The following is a 6,615-nucleotide window of genomic DNA, read 5'->3' as shown; positions in this document are numbered from 1 at the left end:
GTGAACATAAACTTTATGACATATAAGAACCAATTATTTAATCTTCCGTGTATAAGCTAAACTCTATACACTAAATCATCTACTATATAAGTAACGGACGCACAGACAAATACATGATCTATTTAAATAAAACTTTATTGAATTGAATAAATAAATAAATAATTATTCCATAAAGAATACTATAACAATACGCATGGTTTATAGTATATCCTAACAATCTCCCACTTAGACTCATACATGCGTCTACAATTCTGACACTCATTCCGTCTACATGCCTATCAAAAGTCTTCTATGGCAAGCTCTTAGTAAATGGGTCCGTCAAGTTGTTCTTTGACGCAATCTTGGTGACTACTACATCCCCTCTTTGCACTATCTCATGAATTAAAGGATATTTACGCTTAATGTGCTTTGCTCTTTTATGGCTTCGTGGTTCCTTCGAATTTGCAACCGCATCACTATTATCATAATAAAGTATTATTGGTACTTGAATCGAGGGAACCACACCCAACTCTCTTAGGAAGTTCCCGAGCCAAACTGCCTCTTTGGCTGCCTCAGAGGCAACCATATATTCGACTTCCATGGTGGAATCAACAACACAAGTTTGTTTGATGCTCCTCTAATTTATGGCTCCACCTCCTAGAGTAAACACATTTCCTGAGGTAGACTTTCTAGAATGTCTATCTGATTGGAAATACGAATTAGTGCACCCAATAGGCATAAGGTCATCTGAATGGTAGACTAACATGTAATCCCTAGTCCTTTTCAGGTACTTGATTATATGCTTAACCGGTGTCCAATGCTCTTTCCCAAGATTAGACTAAAATCTGCTAACAACTCCAATGGCAAAGCAGATATCACGTCTAGTACATAACATAGCATACATCAGACTCCCCACAACAGATGCATAGGGGACCGCCTTAATCTTTTCTATCTCTTCGTCAGTTTTAGGAGACTGATCTTTAGATAGAGAAATTTCATGCCTGAAAGGGAGAAATCCTTTCTTGGAATCATGCATGCTAAACCTGAAGAGTATTGTATCAATATAAAGAGCTTGGGATAAACCTAATATCCTTTTCTTGCGATCTCGTAAGAGCTTGATCCCAAGGATATGAGTCGCTTCTCCCAAATCTTTCATATCGAAGTGCGCGGACAACCAGTGTTTAACTGAACCCAACATGCCCACATTATTTCCTTTGAGAAATATGTCATCTATATATAAGATTAAAAATATCACTTTGTCCCCATCGCACTTTTTGTATACACAAGACTTGTTAAGACACTGATCACAATCAAAAGTTTTAATTGCTTTCTCAAAATAAGTGTTCTATGCCCTAGATGCATGTTTCAGTCCATAAATAGACTTTTTAAACTTACACAATATGTGTTCCTTGCCACTTTCCACAAAACCGTATGGTTCCATAATATAGATGCACTCATCAAGACTTCTATTAAGGAAAGCTATCTTGACATCCATTTGCCAAATCTCATAATCATAATGATCAACAATGGTTAAGAGAATCCTAATATAATTAAGCATGGCTACCGGCGAGAAGGTTTCCTCATAATCGATCCCTTCTTTCTGAGTAAACTCTTTTGCTACAAGCCTTGCTTTAAAAGTTTGTACTTTTCCGTCTACACCTCTCTCTTTCTTATAGATCCACTTGCATCCAATGGGTTTAACCCCATCAGGTGTATCTACAAAATTCCAGACTTGATTAGAGTACATAGACCCCATCTCTGATTTCATAGCAGCAACCCACTTATCGGCATCTTTATCGTGTAGTGCTTGGTCGTAATTGACAGGCTCAGAAGGAGGCTCCTCAGGGATCCTATCATATGATTCTCCCAAGAGCGTAAAACAAACTGCATGTCTTATTTATCTCCTACTACGACTACGCACTACATCAGTTACAACTACACCATTATGATCTTGTGGTTGAACCATATCATTATTAGGAACCTGAGTCTCCATGTTATCCACAGGGATATCAATGACTTCTTCATGTTGTACAGTCTGCTCAACATAACTCCCACTACTTTGTGGTAGTATGACTTCGAACACTTGTTCTTGCGGGACATCAAGTCTATTGACATTTCTCCCACTACTAAAATGCAATGGTATGTCAAAATCGACTTCCGGGGTTTGCATCTGGTTGTTTTGTTTTTTAGATGACTGAGTTTCCATTCCCTTACTAAGTTTCTGTAAAACAAGTTTACTTCTAGGAATGGTTCATCAAATAGTCCTCTTCAAGAAACTTAGCATTTGTGCTAACAATTACCTTCTTTTCTTTAGGACAATAGAATAAACTACCTTTCATCCCTTTTGGATAACCCACAAACACACAGACATCCGTTCTCACCTCCAATTTATCCGTTTTCCCTTTAGCACATGTGCCGGAAAACCCCAAACTCGAATATGCCACAGACTAGGCTTACGCCTAGTCTATAATTTTGTAGGGGTTAAAGGTACTAACTTTAAAGGAACTAAATTCAGAATGTAATTCGTTGTTTCTAAGGCATGTCCCCAAAAGGACGAAGGCAAACTGGAATAACTCATCATTGATCTAACCATTTCCATAAGAGTCCTACTTCTTCTTTCAACTACACCATTTTGTTGTGGAATTCCAGATGCAGATAATTGAGATATAATTCCACATTCTGGTAAATAACTAATTAATTCGTAGAGAGGTACTCCCTACCACGATCAGATCATAGTGTCTTGATATATTTATTGTATCACTTTTTAGTATCTGTCTTAAATTCTTTGAACTTTTCAAAACATTCAGACTTTCGATGTAACAAATAAATGTGACGACCTGGCCAGTCGTCTCATGAGTTACCCCTCTGTTTTCCTCCATTTCTGCTTCCTTATGCTTCGTTATCCGTATTTTATGTGATCGGGTTGATTAGTTTGAGTTCGGAGAGGATTTCGTAAAAAATGAGACACTTAGTCTCTTTTAAGAAGGTTTAAGTTGGAAAAGTCAACAGGATGTTGACTTATGTGTTAGAGGACTCAGAGGTGAGTTTTGGTGGTTCGGTTAGCTTTGGGGGGTGATTTTTGACTTAGGAGCTTGATCGGAATGGGTTCTAGAGGTTCGGAGTAGAATTAAGCTTGAATTGGCGAAGTGTTCATTTTGGCGATGGAATTGAATTCCGAGAGTTGCAGTAGCTTCGTTATGTCATTTGGGATGTGTGTGTAAAATTTCAGGTCATTCAGACGTGGTTTGGTTGGGTTTTTGATCGAAAGCATATTTCAGAAAGATTTTAGAAACTTAGGCTTGAATCCGAGGTATTTTGGTTGATTTGATGTCGTTTGAGGTGTTTTGATGATTGGAACAAGTTTGAATAAGGTATTGGGTCATGTTTGTGCTTTTGGTTGAGGTCCCGGAGGCCTCGGGGTGATTTCGAATGGTTAACGGGAAGATTTGAGACTTGAGAGATTGCAGAAATTGATGCTTCTGCTGTTTTCGCACCTGCGGTTTGGGGGTCGCAGGTGCGGCGCCTCATGTGCAAGGGAGAAGCCACAGAAGCAGTTTTGGAGGAGAGTGTCAGGAAATCGCAAATGCGGTCGTGGGGCCACATCTGCGAAACTGCAAATGCAGAAGAAGGATCGCAAATGCGGTAGTGGCGGCTTTAGTGATTTCCACAGAAGCAGAGTGTTAACCACAAATGCGGTATCGCAGAAGTGGATTTTGGACCGCAGATGCGGGTATGCCTGGGCAGAACGTATATGTTATTTCATTTTCGCGAGTTTGAGTTATTCCACCATTTTTTTACTCCAGCTTGAGAGTTTTTGGACGATTTGGAAAAGGTATTTCAAGGGAACTTCGTTAAGGTAAGGATTTTGGACCTAAAGCACATTTCTATGGTAGTATTTCATGGGTTAAGACTGAAATTAAAGGAATTAAAAAGGCTAAATATGGGGGATTAGGGCTTGAGTTTAAGATGCCTTAAATTAAGGATTTGAGGGGTCATTTGAACTCCGATTTTGGTATTCTTGATATGCATAGACTCATGGGGAGATGAGGAATCTATTGATGCAAATATTTCTAAGTTTCGAGATGTGGGCCCGGGGCTCAGGTTTTGGTAATTTCGGGATTTGTGCCCTTTATTGATTGTTTTCGCTTGGGCCTTGTTCCCTTAGCATATTTTGATGTTCTCGTTTTGATTTTAGATAGATTCAACACGTGTGGGGCTGATTCGAGGGGCAAAGGCATCGCGAGCCAGAGATTTAGCCGGTTCGAGGTGAGTAATGATTGTAAATGATTCTCTAAAGGTTTGAAACCCAGGATTGCACATCATAGTGCTATATTGAGGTGAGGCACACGCTTGATGACGAGCGTGGGTGGTGCACTATTGGGGATTGTGACTTGGTCCATCCCGATTGATGATTTTATCGCGTATTTGATTGAAAACTATTTTCTATCATCATTATTTGGGTTGAATGTCATATTTGGGCTTTGTGCCAATTATTTGAACCCTTTGGGGATTTTTATTACCATTTCCTCACTGTTTTGACTTATTTCTTGAACTCAGTCCCGTTATTTTTCCACCGTTTTACTACTCAGCCATTTTTACTCACTTTTAAGACTTAAATGATATTTTAAATGATGTTTTAGGCTTAGAGATTTTGTTTTACTATTGCCTGAGGGGATTGTGATGATTTTCGGACTGAGTAAGGCCAAGGGCCTAGTTGTAAGGATATACTGGTACTGATATAAGGCCGAGGGTCTGAGATACATATATACGCCACGAGGTGGCTTGATTGATATGAGGTCGAGGGCCTAGACTTGATGCCACGAGATGACTTGGTATTGCGTTTGGGCCTAAGAGGCCCCTCCCAAAGTTTGTACACTCCCAGTGAGAGCGGGTATCCATTGTGATGTGAGATTGAGCCCGAGGGGCTGACATTGTTCTGAGATTGAGCCCGAGGGGCTGGTACTGTTCTGAGATGTTGCCCGAGGGGCAGATTTGTTGATACTGTGCCCGAGGGGCGAACTTCTATTTGTTTACTTACCTGTCAATTACTTGTTTTACTTGTTGAAAGGGGATTTTTACTTGACTCTTCACTGTTTTACTATTTTAAGTGATTCTTTTATTGTTTCATTATGGAATGCCTTACGTGTTTTCTTACCTTCAGTCATTATTTATATTTATTACTCACTGGATTGGAGTATTCACATTACTCCCTACACCATGTGTGCAAATTCAGGCGTCGCTGGTTCCGTTCCTGAGTGCTGATTCCTCCAGTTCCAGGAGGTATTCAGAGACTATGAGGTAGTTGTTGGCGTCCGCAGCCCCGTGTCTCTACTATCTTGTCATTTCTATTTCTTTCAAACATTTGTACTAGATATTGGATTTAGCAGACTTGTATCATGGCCTATAGATGCTCGTGACTTGTGACACCCCGGTTAGGACTGTGTCGGGTTGGATTTTTCCACATTGTTATCGTTATTTCCACTATTCATGGTTATTAATCATGTTTAGACTATTTTTGTGTTACTTAACTATTTTAATAGGCGAATTGGGTTAAACGGGCTGGCCTTATCTTCACGAGAGGTGCCATCACGACCGGGTTTGAGATTGGGGTCATGACAAGTTGGTATCAGAGCCTAGGTTACATAGGTTTCATGAGTCATGAGCAGGTTTAGTAGAGTCTCGCGGATTGGTACGGAGACGTCTATATTTATCCTCGAGAGGCTACAGAACCTTTAGGAAAAACTTCAAATTCTTGAAATTCTTGTCATGCAAACTTGTTGGTCTGAGTACTAAACTTCTGTTATTCTATTCTCTCACAGATGGTGAGGACACGAGCTACCAAACGGGATGGACGACCACCAGTGCCACCAACTAAGGCCACTAGAGGCCAATGTGGTCATGGTCGTGGCAGAGGCAGGGCAGCGAGGGCAGCACCTGTAGATCTACCAGATGCCCTAGCTCAGGATCAGGCTCTAGCTATGGATGCTCCAGTAGCACCAATTCAGGCACCAATTGTGCTCATCGTGATCCCGAGTCTTCAGGAGGCATTGGCACAGATCTTATCAGTTTGCACTGGCATGGCTCAGGAGGTTTCAGCCACTACAGCCGCAGCTACTTCATAGGTCAGGGGAGGCAATCAGACTCCCGCCGCGCGCACACCTGAGCAGGTAGTGCAGGGACTTCAAACACCGGGGGCACTTCCAGTCGAGCCGATTGCACTAGCTCAGGAGTTTGTAGTACCAATTATGTCAGATGATGCACAGCATCGACTTGAGAGATTTGGTAGACTCCAGCCTCCGACATTCAGCGGAGCAGAGGGCAAGGATGCCCAGGCTTTCTTGGATAAGTGCCAGTGGATGCTTCGTATAGCAAGGATTCTTGAGACTAGTGGTGTGGCACTTACTACCTTTCAATTTTCTGGGGCTGCATTCACTTGGTGGGAGGCGTATGAGAAGCGTAGGCCAGTTAGTGTAGCGCCCTTTACTTGGCAGCAGTTCTCCGTTCTCTTCCTGGAGAAGTATATGCCGCAGTCCCGTAGAGAGGAACTGCGTAAATAGTTTGAGTGGTTGCGACAGGGGGATATGACTGTGTCACAGTATGAGTCGAGGTTTTCTGAGTTGGCTTGTCATGCCATCT

The sequence above is a fragment of the Nicotiana sylvestris genome, chromosome 11, assembly GCF_000393655.2.
Source record: "Nicotiana sylvestris chromosome 11, ASM39365v2, whole genome shotgun sequence".
NCBI lineage: Eukaryota > Viridiplantae > Streptophyta > Magnoliopsida > Solanales > Solanaceae > Nicotiana > Nicotiana sylvestris.
Note: the sequence above shows the minus strand (reverse complement) of the source record.